General features: G+C 47.7%; 16 non-coding genes across 16 annotated transcripts; all 16 read right to left on the bottom strand.

Annotated features, from left to right (window-relative positions):
* Nucleotides 1-4,478: 4,478 nt before the first annotated feature.
* On the bottom strand, nucleotides 4,479-4,552 carry TRNAF-GAA. Its single transcript has one exon. It is a non-coding gene; the product is annotated as a tRNA-Phe (tRNA).
* A 1,098-nt stretch (nucleotides 4,553-5,650) lies between these two features.
* Nucleotides 5,651-5,724, bottom strand: TRNAF-GAA. Its single transcript has one exon. It is a non-coding gene; the product is annotated as a tRNA-Phe (tRNA).
* Nucleotides 5,725-6,132: 408 nt separating this feature from the next.
* TRNAF-GAA lies at nucleotides 6,133-6,205 on the bottom strand. The gene has a single exon. It is a non-coding gene; the product is annotated as a tRNA-Phe (tRNA).
* A 415-nt stretch (nucleotides 6,206-6,620) lies between these two features.
* Nucleotides 6,621-6,693, bottom strand: TRNAF-GAA. The gene has a single exon. It is a non-coding gene; the product is annotated as a tRNA-Phe (tRNA).
* Nucleotides 6,694-7,584: 891 nt separating this feature from the next.
* Nucleotides 7,585-7,657, bottom strand: TRNAF-GAA. The gene has a single exon. It is a non-coding gene; the product is annotated as a tRNA-Phe (tRNA).
* Nucleotides 7,658-8,070: 413 nt separating this feature from the next.
* On the bottom strand, nucleotides 8,071-8,143 carry TRNAF-GAA. The gene has a single exon. It is a non-coding gene; the product is annotated as a tRNA-Phe (tRNA).
* Nucleotides 8,144-8,551: 408 nt separating this feature from the next.
* On the bottom strand, nucleotides 8,552-8,624 carry TRNAF-GAA. Its single transcript has one exon. It is a non-coding gene; the product is annotated as a tRNA-Phe (tRNA).
* Nucleotides 8,625-9,032: 408 nt separating this feature from the next.
* Nucleotides 9,033-9,105, bottom strand: TRNAF-GAA. The gene has a single exon. It is a non-coding gene; the product is annotated as a tRNA-Phe (tRNA).
* An 891-nt stretch (nucleotides 9,106-9,996) lies between these two features.
* On the bottom strand, nucleotides 9,997-10,069 carry TRNAF-GAA. Its single transcript has one exon. It is a non-coding gene; the product is annotated as a tRNA-Phe (tRNA).
* Nucleotides 10,070-10,482: 413 nt separating this feature from the next.
* TRNAF-GAA lies at nucleotides 10,483-10,555 on the bottom strand. Its single transcript has one exon. It is a non-coding gene; the product is annotated as a tRNA-Phe (tRNA).
* Nucleotides 10,556-10,964: 409 nt separating this feature from the next.
* Nucleotides 10,965-11,037, bottom strand: TRNAF-GAA. Its single transcript has one exon. It is a non-coding gene; the product is annotated as a tRNA-Phe (tRNA).
* Nucleotides 11,038-11,452: 415 nt separating this feature from the next.
* On the bottom strand, nucleotides 11,453-11,525 carry TRNAF-GAA. Its single transcript has one exon. It is a non-coding gene; the product is annotated as a tRNA-Phe (tRNA).
* Nucleotides 11,526-11,933: 408 nt separating this feature from the next.
* On the bottom strand, nucleotides 11,934-12,007 carry TRNAF-GAA. The gene has a single exon. It is a non-coding gene; the product is annotated as a tRNA-Phe (tRNA).
* Nucleotides 12,008-12,413: 406 nt separating this feature from the next.
* Nucleotides 12,414-12,486, bottom strand: TRNAF-GAA. The gene has a single exon. It is a non-coding gene; the product is annotated as a tRNA-Phe (tRNA).
* An 891-nt stretch (nucleotides 12,487-13,377) lies between these two features.
* TRNAF-GAA lies at nucleotides 13,378-13,450 on the bottom strand. Its single transcript has one exon. It is a non-coding gene; the product is annotated as a tRNA-Phe (tRNA).
* A 413-nt stretch (nucleotides 13,451-13,863) lies between these two features.
* Nucleotides 13,864-13,936, bottom strand: TRNAF-GAA. Its single transcript has one exon. It is a non-coding gene; the product is annotated as a tRNA-Phe (tRNA).
* Between the last annotated feature and the right edge of the window lie 322 nt (nucleotides 13,937-14,258).

Consider the following 14,258-nt stretch of genomic DNA (forward strand, 5'->3'; position numbering starts at 1 on the left):
AACCAGGTCAGATTGGCCTGGAAGCCGTGTCCTGTCACGGGAAGAGGGTCTATGCGGCTGCAACTGAGCAAACCCAGATTTCGGATGAAGCCCATAATGGTCACAGAGTTCAGGGCCTTTGAACTAGCTGGGTCCTCGGGTGCGCCCCCAGAGGGCTCTGAATTGCATTGCATGGCAACAGACCAGAAGGCAAAAAGGAAAGGGCAGGGCGAGGAGGGGTTCTACCTGTGAAGAAGAAGAGACCCAAGAGGGAGGCCTGCTTGCAGAGCTGCCATCTGTGTTCAATCAGATTGCTGCCTTTGTTTCCCTGCCTGGGCTCCTCTCCCCAGAACGTGTTTGTCTGTAGGCAGCCTTGGGTCCTGAGGCACCAGATCTTGTGGAAATGAGCAGAGAGAGAAGGAACAACAAGCCTTTTACAGGAAAAGCTGTCACCAAGGGAGCAGCAACGTGGCTGCTGTCATCCCTGAAATGATTTAATCACCCCAAGCTGGCGAACAAAAGCAAAAAGCGTGTTTGGTGACAACTTCTTATAATACCAGAAAATAACACTGTTGGGATGAGAAAAACAAGTCAGCCTTTAAAGGAAAAAGGACAAGATTTCAGTTACATGGTTGCCTATTTTTCTCCCCACTCAGATCATCTTTGGGGTTCCTCCAGGTTACAGGTTTCCACCAGAGGGTCTGCCCCTCACCAGCCTTAGATTTTGGCAATACGAGAGCATTCTGCCCTTTTGCTCAAAGGGCCACTCCGTAGGGAAACACTTGTTACCACAGCCAGAAAATTCAAGCATGCCTATTTCTCAAAATGCAAACCCAGAAAGCAAAGTGTGCATTAGACACACTTAGGAAAGACTATTTCAGTTTGTTTGATTGGCTCTTACTAAATATGGAGTTTTCCTTCCCATGGAAACAGGTGAAGCCAAAGAGAAAGGCATAAAATTATGAATGATAGAAGCTGTCTATAACTAGCTTCCAATCTACTTGAGAAATAAGAATAAGACGTAGAAGACTGCAGTAATGTCCCTCTGGTGAAGAAGAAAGAAGGAAATTGCTTCTGGTATGAAAGTGTTACTATTTTAAGTAACAGACATATTCATGGGTAAATCTGTTATCTGTACATGCTTCAACACAGATGAATCTCAAAAACATATGCTAAGTGAAAGACAAGAGACCATATGTTGTATGATTCCATTTAAATGAAATGTACAGAAAAGGCAAATCTATAAGGAGAAAGTAAATCAGTGGTTGCCAGTGACTTGGGGGAGGGGGAAATGGGGAGTGAGCACTTAATATCTACTGGTTTCTTTCGGGGATGATGAAAATGTTCTAAAGTTAGATTGTGTGCTCCACAAATCTGTAAATACACTAAAAACCATTGAATTGCACACTTTAAATGGGCGAATTTAATGGTATGTAAATTACATCTTAATAAAGCTGCTTTGAAAAAAAAATCTGCTATCCCTGATGCTAACACACCAGCAAGGAAGGACACACACTCACCTGTGAGATGAGGCTTAGTGATTTTTTTTAACTTGTTTTTATATAATAGCCACGACCAAACAGTGGAACAATATACTTTAGTAAGATGGATGTTTTAAAAATCATCCTCAGCATTGAATCCAAAATGTATAATGGAAGATAAATAGAAGCCTGAGTTGATGGGTCCTTAGAGACACAGGTAGTGCTTTTACTATGATGATATGTGTATTCCGAAATGACCCTTCATCCAACGCACAAGTGGAGTTAATCTATTTACCTTATTTCACCATAATAAGGAGCCACTGCAGCCGTGGGACAGAAACAGCAGAGTAAATTAGACAAAGATCCTTTGTCTTCAGGCTCCCAGTTCTGTAGGATACAACTTTCCCCTGTGCAGCAGCCTTATTTCTCACTCTGGAACTGTACCCTGATTAACTGCAGCAGTTGTATCTTGCTTTTTCTCTCCTGGCATACCCCTGTAGCTCAGGGTAGAGCACACCTAGGTTGCCAAGCTGAGTGTTGGGGCGGCTGCTTTCCTTTGATGCCTTGTAAGGGTGGAGGGCCTGGGTTATGTGTTAGGTGGATAAGAGATTTAAGTGTCTCAAGCCTATCTGCTGGACCACATTCTATTCCGCCAGGACAGATGTGATTCTCTGTTCTTTGTGGAAATTTTTGGAGCTCCCCAGCCAGGCACAAACATTGATAAGCTATAGAACAGGAGAGAGTGCCCTGCTCTGTGCCTCCTGACAGTGTCTTTTATTACAGTTATCCCCTGACTGTGTAGATGTAATTGAAAAATGATAACCTTTTCTAGGGCTTATTCCCATTTAGGGGTCACAGAACAAAGTTTTTAGAGTGAGCACAGCGAAATTAAGGATCTGCCCGGTGTGTCAAGTTCTTACACAATGTTTGGCCTATCATAGCAGAAACTCAGAAATGGATTCTTGAAATGACATCAATGGATTCTTGAATGAATCAATGGATGAATGAATCTCAATGCCAATCACAAGTAAGAGGAATCTGAGGGTGAGCCCTGTGGATGTCTGAGAACCAAGGGTATTGCGAGCTAAGTCTTGAAAGGTTCTGTTTAGATTTTCTTGCTGAAAAAAGAACAAGGAATAAAGGGAAAACAACAAACCCTTCGTGCTAAGTTGCTCCAGTTGTGTCCAACTCTTATGCGACCCTATGTATTGTAGCCACCCGAGAAGCCCTGATCCACAGGGCTTTGCAATTGCTATGCATATAAGTGAGAAGGAAGGACTCTCATTGCGGCTATTTCCCTTTGCTCAAGTGCCAAGCTCATCAGAGTTCAATTATAAGATAGTGAGGTTGCTAGAATTGCTCTTCTCCTGGATGTAGAAAAAGCAAGAGAATTCCAGAAAAACATCTACTTCTGCTTTATTGACTATGCCAAAGCCTTTGACTGTGTGGATCACAACAAACTGGAAAATTCTTAAAGAGATGGGAATACCAGACCATCTTACCTGCCTCCTGAGAAATCTGTATGCAGGTCAAGAAGCAATAGTTAGAAATGTATATAGAACAATGCACTGGTTCCAAATTAGGAAAGGAGTACATCAGGGCTGTATATTGTCACCTTGCTTATTTAACTTATGTGTAGAGTACATCGTGCGAAATGCCAGGCTGGATGAAGCACAAGCTGTAATCAAGATTGCCAGGAGAAATGTCAATAACCTTAGATAGGCAGATGACATCACCCTTATGGCAGAAATCAAAGAGGAATTAAAAGCCTCTTGAAGAAAGTGAAAAAGGAGAGTGAAAAAGCTGGCTTAAAACTCAACATTCAAAAAACTAAGTTCATGGCATTGGGTCCCATCACTTCATGGCAAGTATGGGGAGACAATGGAAACAGTGATGGACTTTATTTTCTTGGGCTCCAAAATCACTGTGGATGGTGACTGCAGCCATGAAATTAAAAGACGTTTGCTCCTTAGAAGAAAAGCAACGACAAACCTAGACAGTGTATTAAAATGCAGAGATATTACCTTGCCAACAAAGGTCCATCTAGTCAAATCTATGGTTTTTCCAGTAGTCATGTATGGATATGAGAGTTGGACCATGAAAAAGGCTGAGCACTGAAGAATTGATACTTTCGAATTGTGGTGCTGGAGAAGACTCTTGAGAGTCCCTTGGACTGTAAGGAGATCAAACCAGTCAATTCTAAAGGAAATCAACCCTGAATATTCATTGGAAGGACTGATGCTGAAGCTGAAGCTCCAATACTTTGGCCACTTGATGCGAAGAAACAACTGGTTGGAAAACACCCTGATGCTGGGAAAGACTGAAGGCAGGAGGAGAAGGGGACAACAGAGGACAAGATGGTTGGATGGCATCACTGACTCAAAGGACATGAGTTTGGGCAAACTCAGGAGATAGTGAAGCCTGGCATGCTGCAGCCCATGGGGGTAGGGGGCAAAGAGTCAGACACGACTGAGCAACAAGTGGGTATAGATGCCTCCGCTTGGATGTAGGCTAAAATACTTGCTCTGTGAGAGACCTCAGATTGTGAGATTGCTAGAAATTGTTCCTTGTATGTGGGCAAAAACACTCACTCTGCCAGAACCCAGGACTATTCAGATCTTCAGTCTAATGCTCTCCCAACTGAGCTATTCCCTCTCAACGTAGCTTAGGAAAGAGTTTCTTGGAGAACAATTCCAATCCCTGGTGACTCAGATAGTGAAGAATATGCCCGCAATGTGGGAGATTTGGGTTTGATCCCCGGGTCAGGAAGATCCTCAGGAGAGAAGGGAATGGCAACCCACTCTGGTATTCTTGCCTGGAGAATACCATGGACAGAGGGAGCCTGGAGGACTATGGTCAATGGAGTCACAGAGTCGGACATGACTGCCCGACTAACTCTTTCACTGGATGTAGGACTTCTCCTGGATGTAAGCTATAACATCTGCTCTTTGAGAGAGCTCAGATCACAAGGTTGCAAGAATTGTGCCTTTCCTTGGGTATAGATGAAAACACTGATTCTGCTGGAACCTGGGTTCGAGCCAGGGACCTTTAGATCTTCAGTCTAAATGCTCTGTCAACTAAGCTATTCCGGCTCCCTAGTGAGCCCTGCCCTCAATGTATCTTAAAGAGTTTCTCAGAGGCATCCCTGCTTCTTCATTGTAAGGAAACAATTGTAATGCCTGGTGGCTCAGATAGTAAAGAATACGTCTGCAATGCGGGAGATCTGGGTTTGATCCCCAGGTCGGGAAGATCCTCAGGAGAGAGGGAAATGGCAACCCACTCCAGTATTCTTGCCTGGAGAATTCCATGGGCAGAGGGAGCTTGGCGGACTATGGTCCATGGAGTCACAGAGTGGGACACGACTGAGCGACTAACTCTTTCTTTCACTGGAGATAGGACTCCTGGATGTAAGCTAAAACACTTGGTCTATGAGAGAGCTCAGATCACGAGGTTGCAAGAAGTGTGCCTTTCCTTGGGATGTAGACAAAAACACCTGCTTTCCTGAAACCGAGATCGAACCAGGGACTTTTAAGATTTTCAGTCTAACACTCTTCTAACTGAATTATTCCAGCTCCTTGGCAAGCACCCCCCCACACTCCTCCCCCCCGGGGTATCTTAAAGAGTTTCTCAGAGGCATCCCTGCTTCTTCATTGTAAGGGAACAATTACAATACCAGGTGGCTCATATAGTAAAGAACATGCCCGTAATGTGGAAGGCGTGGGTTTGATTCCTGGGTTGGGAAGATCCCATGGTGAAGGGAATGGCAACCCACTTTGGTATTCCTGCCTGGAGAATTCCATGGACGGACCGAGTCTGGTGGACTGTGGTCCATGGAGTTACAGAGTCGGACAAGACTGTGCGACTAACATTTTCTTTCTCTGGTTGTAGGACTCCTCCTAAAAATCCTCCTGTAAACTAAAAAACTTACTCTTTGAGAGAGCTCAGATTACGAGGTTGCAAGAATACCCACTCCAGTATTCTTGCCTGGAGAATTCCATGGACAGAGGGAGCCTGGAGGACTATGGTCCATGGAGTCATAGAGTCGGACACGACAGTGTGACTAACATTTTCTTTCACTGGATATAGGACTCCTCCTGGATGAGGCTAAAACACTTGCTCTTTACGAGAGCTCAGATTGCGAGGTTGCAAGAATTGCGCCTTTCCTTGGATGTAGATGAAAACAATAGGGGTGCCGGAACCCGGGATCAAACCAGGGACCTTTAGATCTTCAGTCTAAACGCTCTGCCAACTGAGCTAGCCCGGACCCCCGTGAACCCCGCCCTCTATGTACCTTAAGGAGTTTCTCAGAGGTGTCTCTGCTTCTTCATTGTAAGGGAACAATTGCAATGCCTGATGTCTCAGATAGTAAAGAATATGCCTTCAAGGCGGGAGACTTAGGTTGGATCCCCGGGTCAGGAAACTCCTCTGGAGAGAGGGAAATGGCAACCCACTCCAGTATTCTTGCCTGGAGAATTCCATGGGCAGAGGAAGCCTGGCGGACTATGGTCCATGGAATCACAGAGTCAGAAACGACTGAGTGACTAACACTTTCTTTCACTGGAATTAGGACTCCTCATGGATGTAAGCTAAAACACTTGCTCTTTGAGAGAGCTCAGAGCGCGAAGTTGGAAGAAGTGCGCCTTTCCTTGGATGTAGATGAAAACAATGACTCTGCCAGAACCCTGGATCGAACCAGGGAGCCTTAGATCTTCAGTCTAACTCTCTCCCAACTGAGCTATTCCGGCTCCTTGGTGAACGCATGCCCTCCACCCCCCAAAGTCTTAAAGAGTTTCTCAGAGTAGTCGCTGCATTTTAATTGTAAGAGAACAATTGCGATGCCTGGTGGCTCAGATAGTAAAGAATATGCCCATAATTCGGGAGACCTGGGTTTGATTCCCAGGTCGGGAAGATCCTCAGGAGAGAGGGGAATGGAAAACCACTGCAGGATTCTTGCCTGGAGAATTCCACGGACAGACCGAGCCTGCTGGACTGTGGTCCATGGAGTCACAGAGTCGGAGACGAGTGTGTGACTAACATTTTCTTTCACTGGATATAGGACTCCTCCTGGATGAAGCTAGAACACTTGCTCTTTGCGAGAGCTCAGATTGCGAGATTGCAAGAATTGTGCCTTTCCTTGGATATAGAGGAAAAGAATAAGGGTGCTGGAACCTGGGATCGAACCAGGGACCGTTAGATCTTCAGTCTAAACGCTCTGCCAACTGAGCTATCCCGCACCCCTGTGAACCCCGCCCTCAAAGTACCTTAAGGAGTTTCTCAGAGGCGTCCCTGCTTCTTCATCTTAAGGGAACAATTGCAATGCCTGGTGTCTCAGATAGTAAAGAATATGCCCACAATGCGGGAGACCTGGGTTTGATTCCCAGGTCGGGAAGATCCTCAGGAGAGAGGGGAATGGAAAACCACTGCAGGATTCTTGCCTGGAGAATTCCACGGACAGACCGAGCCTGCTGGACTGTGGTCCATGGAGTCACAGAGTCGGACACGAGTGTGCGACTAACATTTTCTTTCACTGGATATAGGACTCCTCCTGGATGAAGCTAGAACACTTGCTCTTTGCGAGAGCTCAGATTGCGAGGTTGCAAGAATTGTGCCTTTCCTTGGATATAGATGAAAAGAATAGGGGTGCCGGAACCTGGGATCAAACCAGGGACCTCTAGATCTTCAGTCTAAACACTCTGCCAACTGAACTATTCCAGAATGCTAGTAAGGCCTGCCCTCAAAGTATCTTAAGGAGTTTCTCAGAGGCGTCCCTGCTTCTTCATCTTAAGGGAACAATTGCAATGCCTGGTGTCTCAGATAGTAAAGAATATGCCTTCAATGCGGGAGACCTAGGTTCAATCCCCGGGTTGGGAAACTCCTCTGGAGAGAGGGAAATGGCAACCCACTCCAGTATTCTTGCCTGGAGAATTCCATGGGCAGAGGGAGCCTGTTGGACTATGGTCCATGAAATCACAGATTCAGACACGACTGAGCGACTAACACTTTCTTTCACTGGAATTAGGACTCCTCATGGATGTAAGCTAAAACACTTGCCCTTTGAGAGAGCTCAGAGCGCGAAGTTGGAAGAAGTGCGCCTTTCCTTGGATGTAGATGAAAACAATGGCTCTGCCAGAACCCTGGATCGAACCAGGGAGCCTTAGATCTTCAGTCTAACTCTCTCCCAACTGAGCTATTCCAGCTCCTTGGTGAACGCATGCCCTCCACCCCCCAAAGTCTTAAACAGTTTCTCAGAGTAGTCGCTGGATTTTAATTGTAAGAGAACAATTGCGATGCCTGGTGTCTCAGAAGTAAAGAATATGCCTTCAATGCGGGAGACCTAGGTTCAATCCCCGGGTTGGGAAACTCCTCTGGAGAGAGGGGAATGGAAAACCACTGCAGGATTCTTGCCTGGAGAATTCCACGGACAGACCGAGCCTGCTGGACTGTGGTCCATGGAGTCACAGAGTCGGACCGAGTGTGCGACTAACATTTTCTTTCACTGGATATAGGACTCCTCCTGGATGAAGCTAGAACACTTGCACTTTGCGAGAGCTCAGATTGCGAGGCTGCAAGAATTGTGCCTTTCCTTGGATATAGAGGAAAAGAATAGGGGTGCTGGAACCTGGGATCGAACCAGGGACCGTTAGATCTTCAGTCTAAACGCTCTGCCAACTGAGCTATCCCGCACCCCTGTGAACCCCGCCCTCAAAGTACCTTAAGGAGTTTCTCAGAGGCGTCCCTGCTTCTTCATCTTAAGGGAACAATTGCAATGCCTGGTGTCTCAGATAGTAAAGAATATGCCCACAATGCGGGAGACCTGGGTTTGATTCCCAGGTCGGGAAGATCCTCAGGAGAGAGGGGAATGGAAAACCACTGCAGGATTCTTGCCTGGAGAATTCCACGGACAGACCGAGCCTGCTGGACTGTGGTCCATGGAGTCACAGAGTCGGACACGATTGTGCGACTAACATTTTCTTTCACTGGATATAGGACTCCTCCTGGATGAAGCTAGAACACTTGCTCTTTGCGAGAGCTCAGATTGCGAGGTTGCAAGAATTGTGCCTTTCCTTGGATATAGAGGAAAAGAATAGGGGTGCTGGAACCTGGGATCGAACCAGGGACCGTTAGATCTTCAGTCTAAACGCTCTGCCAACTGAGCTATCCCGCACCCCTGTGAACCCCGCCCTCAAAGTACCTTAAGGAGTTTCTCAGAGGCGTCCCTGCTTCTTCATCTTAAGGGAACAATTGCAATGCCTGGTGTCTCAGATAGTAAAGAATATGCCCACAATGCGGGAGACCTGGGTTTGATTCCCAGGTCGGGAAGATCCTCAGGAGAGAGGGGAATGGAAAACCACTGCAGGATTCTTGCCTGGAGAATTCCACGGACAGACCGAGCCTGCTGGACTGTGGTCCATGGAGTCACAGAGTCGGACACGAGTGTGCAACTAACATTTTCTTTCACTGGATATAGGACTCCTCCTGGATGAAGCTAGAACACTTGCACTTTGCGAGAGCTCAGATTGCGAGGCTGCAAGAATTGTGCCTTTCCTTGGATATAGAGGAAAAGAATAGGGGTGCTGGAACCTGGGATCGAACCAGGGACCGTTAGATCTTCAGTCTAAACGCTCTGCCAACTGAGCTATCCCGCACCCCTGGGAACCCCGCCCTCAAAGTACCTTAAGGAGTTTCTCAGAGGCGTCCCTGCTTCTTCATCTTAAGGGAACAATTGCAATGCCTGGTGTCTCAGATAGTAAAGAATATGCCCACAATGCGGGAGACCTGGGTTCAATCCCCGGGTTGGGAAACTCCACTGGAGAGAGGGGAATGGAAAACCACTGCAGGATTCTTGCCTGGAGAATTCCACGGACAGACCGAGCCTGCTGGACTGTGGTCCATGGAGTCACAGAGTCGGACACGAGTGTGCGACTAACATTTTCTTTCACTGGATATAGGACTCCTCCTGGATGAAGCTAGAACACTTGCTCTTTGCGAGAGCTCAGATTGCGAGGTTGCAAGAATTGTGCCTTTCCTTGGATATAGATGAAAAGAATAGGGGTGCCGGAACCCGGGATCAAACCAGGGACCTCTAGATCTTCAGTCTAAACACTCTGCCAACTGAACTATTCCAGAATGCTAGTAAGGCCTGCCCTCAAAGTATCTTAAGGAGTTTCTCAGAGGCGTCCCTGCTTCTTCATCTTAAGAGAACAATTGCAATGCCTGGTGTCTCAGATAGTAAAGAATATGCCTTCAATGCGGGAGACCTAGGTTCAATCCCCGGGTTGGGAAACTCCTCTGGAGAGAGGGAAATGGCAACCCACTCCAGTATTCTTGCCTGGAGAATTCCATGGGCAGAGGGAGCCTGTTGGACTATGGTCCATGAAATCACAGATTCAGACACGACTGAGCGACTAACACTTTCTTTCACTGGAATTAGGACTCCTCATGGATGTAAGCTAAAACACTTGCCCTTTGAGAGAGCTCAGAGCGCGAAGTTGGAAGAAGTGCGCCTTTCCTTGGATGTAGATGAAAACAATGGCTCTGCCAGAACCCTGGATCGAACCAGGGAGCCTTAGATCTTCAGTCTAACTCTCTCCCAACTGAGCTATTCCGGCTCCTTGGTGAACGCATGCCCTCCACCCCCCAAAGTCTTAAACAGTTTCTCAGAGTAGTCGCTGGATTTTAATTGTAAGAGAACAATTGCGATGCCTGGTGTCTCAGAAGTAAAGAATATGCCTTCAATGCGGGAGACCTAGGTTCAATCCCCGGGTTGGGAAACTCCTCTGGAGAGAGGGGAATGGAAAACCACTGCAGGATTCTTGCCTGGAGAATTCCACGGACAGACCGAGCCTGCTGGACTGTGGTCCATGGAGTCACAGAGTCGGACCGAGTGTGCGACTAACATTTTCTTTCACTGGATATAGGACTCCTCCTGGATGAAGCTAGAACACTTGCACTTTGCGAGAGCTCAGATTGCGAGGCTGCAAGAATTGTGCCTTTCCTTGGATATAGAGGAAAAGAATAGGGGTGCTGGAACCTGGGATCGAACCAGGGACCGTTAGATCTTCAGTCTAAACGCTCTGCCAACTGAGCTATCCCGCACCCCTGTGAACCCCGCCCTCAAAGTACCTTAAGGAGTTTCTCAGAGGTGTCCCTGCTTCTTCATCTTAAGGGAACAATTGCAATGCCTGGTGTCTCAGATAGTAAAGAATATGCCCACAATGCGGGAGACCTGGGTTTGATTCCCAGGTCGGGAAGATCCTCAGGAGAGAGGGGAATGGAAAACCACTGCAGGATTCTTGCCTGGAGAATTCCATGGGCAGAGGGAGCCTGTTGGACTATGGTCCATGAAATCACAGATTCAGACACGACTGAGCGACTAACACTTTCTTTCACTGGAATTAGGACTCCTCATGGATGTAAGCTAAAACACTTGCCCTTTGAGAGAGCTCAGAGCGCGAAGTTGGAAGAAGTGCGCCTTTCCTTGGATGTAGATGAAAACAATGGCTCTGCCAGAACCCTGGATCGAACCAGGGAGCCTTAGATCTTCAGTCTAACTCTCTCCCAACTGAGCTATTCCGGCTCCTTGGTGAACGCGTGCCCTCCACCCCCCAAAGTCTTAAAGAGTTTCTCAGAGTAGTCGCTGCATTTTAATTGTAAGAGAACAATTGCGATGCCTGGTGTCTCAGATAGTAAAGAATATGCCCATAATGCGGGAGACCTGGGTTTGATTCCCAGGTCGGGAAGATCCTCAGGAGAGAGGGGAATGGAAAACCACTGCAGGATTCTTGCCTGGAGAATTCCACGGACAGACCGAGCCTGCTGGACTGTGGTCCATGGAGTCACAGAGTCGGAGACGAGTGTGTGACTAACATTTTCTTTCACTGGATATAGGACTCCTCCTGGATGAAGCTAGAACACTTGCTCTTTGCGAGAGCTCAGATTGCGAGGTTGCAAGAATTGTGCCTTTCCTTGGATATAGAGGAAAAGAATAGGGGTGCTGGAACCTGGAATCGAACCAGGGACCGTTAGATCTTCAGTCTAAACGCTCTGCCAACTGAGCTATCCCGCACCCCTGGGAACCCCGCCCTCAAAGTACCTTAAGGAGTTTCTCAGAGGCGTCCCTGCTTCTTCATCTTAAGGGAACAATTGCAATGCTTGGTGTCTCAGATAGTAAAGAATATGCCCACAATGCGGGAGACCTGGGTTTGATTCCCAGGTCGGGAAGATCCTCAGGAGAGAGGGGAATGGAAAACCACTGCAGGATTCTTGCCTGGAGAATTCCACGGACAGTCCGAGCCTGCTGGACTGTGGTCCATGGAGTCACAGAGTCGGACACGAGTGTGCAACTAACATTTTCTTTCACTGGATATAGGACTCCTCCTGGATGAAGCTAGAACACTTGCTCTTTGCGAGAGCTCAGATTGCGAGGTTGCAAGAATTGTGCCTTTCCTTGGATATAGAGGAAAAGAATAGGGGTGCTGGAACCTGGGATCGAACCAGGGACCGTTAGATCTTCAGTCTAAACGCTCTGCCAACTGAGCTATCCCAGACCCCTGTGAACCCCGCCCTCAAAGTACCTTAAGGAGTTTCTCAGAGGCGTCCCTGCTTCTTCATCTTAAGGGAACAATTGCAATGCCTGGTATCTCAGTAGTAAAGAATATGCCTTCAGTACGGGAGACCTAGGTTCAATCCCCGGGTTGGGAAACTCCTCAGGAGAGAGGGGAATGGAAAACCACTGCAGGATTCTTGCCTGGAGAATTCCACGGACAGACCGAGCCTGCTGGACTGTGGTCCATGGAGTCACAGAGTCGGACACGAGTGTGCAACTAACATTTTCTTTCACTGGATATAGGACTCCTCCTGGATGAAGCTAGAACACTTGCACTTTGCGAGAGCTCAGATTGCGAGGCTGCAAGAATTGTGCCTTTCCTTGGATATAGAGGAAAAGAATAGGGGTGCTGGAACCTGGGATCGAACCAGGGACCGTTAGATCTTCAGTCTAAACGCTCTGCCAACTGAGCTATCCCGCACCCCTGGGAACCCCGCCCTCAAAGTACCTTAAGGAGTTTCTCAGAGGCGTCCCTGCTTCTTCATCTTAAGGGAACAATTGCAATGCCTGGTGTCTCAGATAGTAAAGAATATGCCCACAATGCGGGAGACCTGGGTTCAATCCCCGGGTTGGGAAACTCCTCTGGAGAGAGGGGAATGGAAAACCACTGCAGGATTCTTGCCTGGAGAATTCCACGGACAGACTGAGCCTGCTGGACTGTGGTCCATGGAGTCACAGAGTCGGACACGAGTGTGCGACTAACATTTTCTTTCACTGGATATAGGACTCCTCCTGGATGAAGCTAGAACACTTGCTCTTTGCGAGAGCTCAGATTGCGAGGTTGCAAGAATTGTGCCTTTCCTTGGATATAGATGAAAAGAATAGGGGTGCCGGAACCCGGGATCAAACCAGGGACCTCTAGATCTTCAGTCTAAACACTCTGCCAACTGAACTATTCCAGAATGCTAGTAAGGCCTGCCCTCAAAGTATCTTAAGGAGTTTCTCAGAGGCGTCCCTGCTTCTTCATCTTAAGGGAACAATTGCAATGCCTGGTGTCTCAGATAGTAAAGAATATGCCTTCAATGCGGGAGACCTAGGTTCAATCCCCGGGTTGGGAAACTCCTCTGGAGAGAGGGAAATGGCAACCCACTCCAGTATTCTTGCCTGGAGAATTCCATGGGCAGAGGGAGCCTGTTGGACTATGGTCCATGAAATCACAGATTCAGACACGACTGAGCGACTAACACTTTCTTTCACTGGAATTAGGACTCCTCATGGATGTAAGCTAAAACACTTGCCCTTTGAGAGAGCTCAGAGCGCGAAGTTGGAAGAAGTGCGCCTTTCCTTGGATGTAGATGAAAACAATGGCTCTGCCAGAACCCTGGATCGAACCAGGGAGCCTTAGATCTTCAGTCTAACTCTCTCCCAACTGAGCTATTCCGGCTCCTTGGTGAACGCATGCCCTCCACCCCCCAAAGTCTTAAACAGTTTCTCAGAGTAGTCGCTGGATTTTAATTGTAAGAGAACAATTGCGATGCCTGGTGTCTCAGAAGTAAAGAATATGCCTTCAATGCGGGAGACCTAGGTTCAATCCCCGGGTTGGGAAACTCCTCTGGAGAGAGGGGAATGGAAAACCACTGCAGGATTCTTGCCTGGAGAATTCCACGGACAGACCGAGCCTGCTGGACTGTGGTCCATGGAGTCACAGAGTCGGACCGAGTGTGCGACTAACATTTTCTTTCACTGGATATAGGACTCCTCCTGGATGAAGCTAGAACACTTGCACTTTGCGAGAGCTCAGATTGCGAGGCTGCAAGAATTGTGCCTTTCCTTGGATATAGAGGAAAAGAATAGGGGTGCTGGAACCTGGGATCGAACCAGGGACCGTTAGATCTTCAGTCTAAACGCTCTGCCAACTGAGCTATCCCGCACCCCTGTGAACCCCGCCCTCAAAGTACCTTAAGGAGTTTCTCAGAGGTGTCCCTGCTTCTTCATCTTAAGGGAACAATTGCAATGCCTGGTGTCTCAGATAGTAAAGAATATGCCCACAATGCGGGAGACCTGGGTTTGATTCCCAGGTCGGGAAGATCCTCAGGAGAGAGGGGAATGGAAAACCACTGCAGGATTCTTGCCTGGAGAATTCCATGGGCAGAGGGAGCCTGTTGGACTATGGTCCATGAAATCACAGATTCAGACACGACTGAGCGACTAACACTTTCTTTCACTGGAATTAGGACTCCTCATGGATGTAA

This window comes from Bubalus bubalis, chromosome X (assembly GCF_019923935.1).
Source record: "Bubalus bubalis isolate 160015118507 breed Murrah chromosome X, NDDB_SH_1, whole genome shotgun sequence".
NCBI lineage: Eukaryota > Metazoa > Chordata > Mammalia > Artiodactyla > Bovidae > Bubalus > Bubalus bubalis.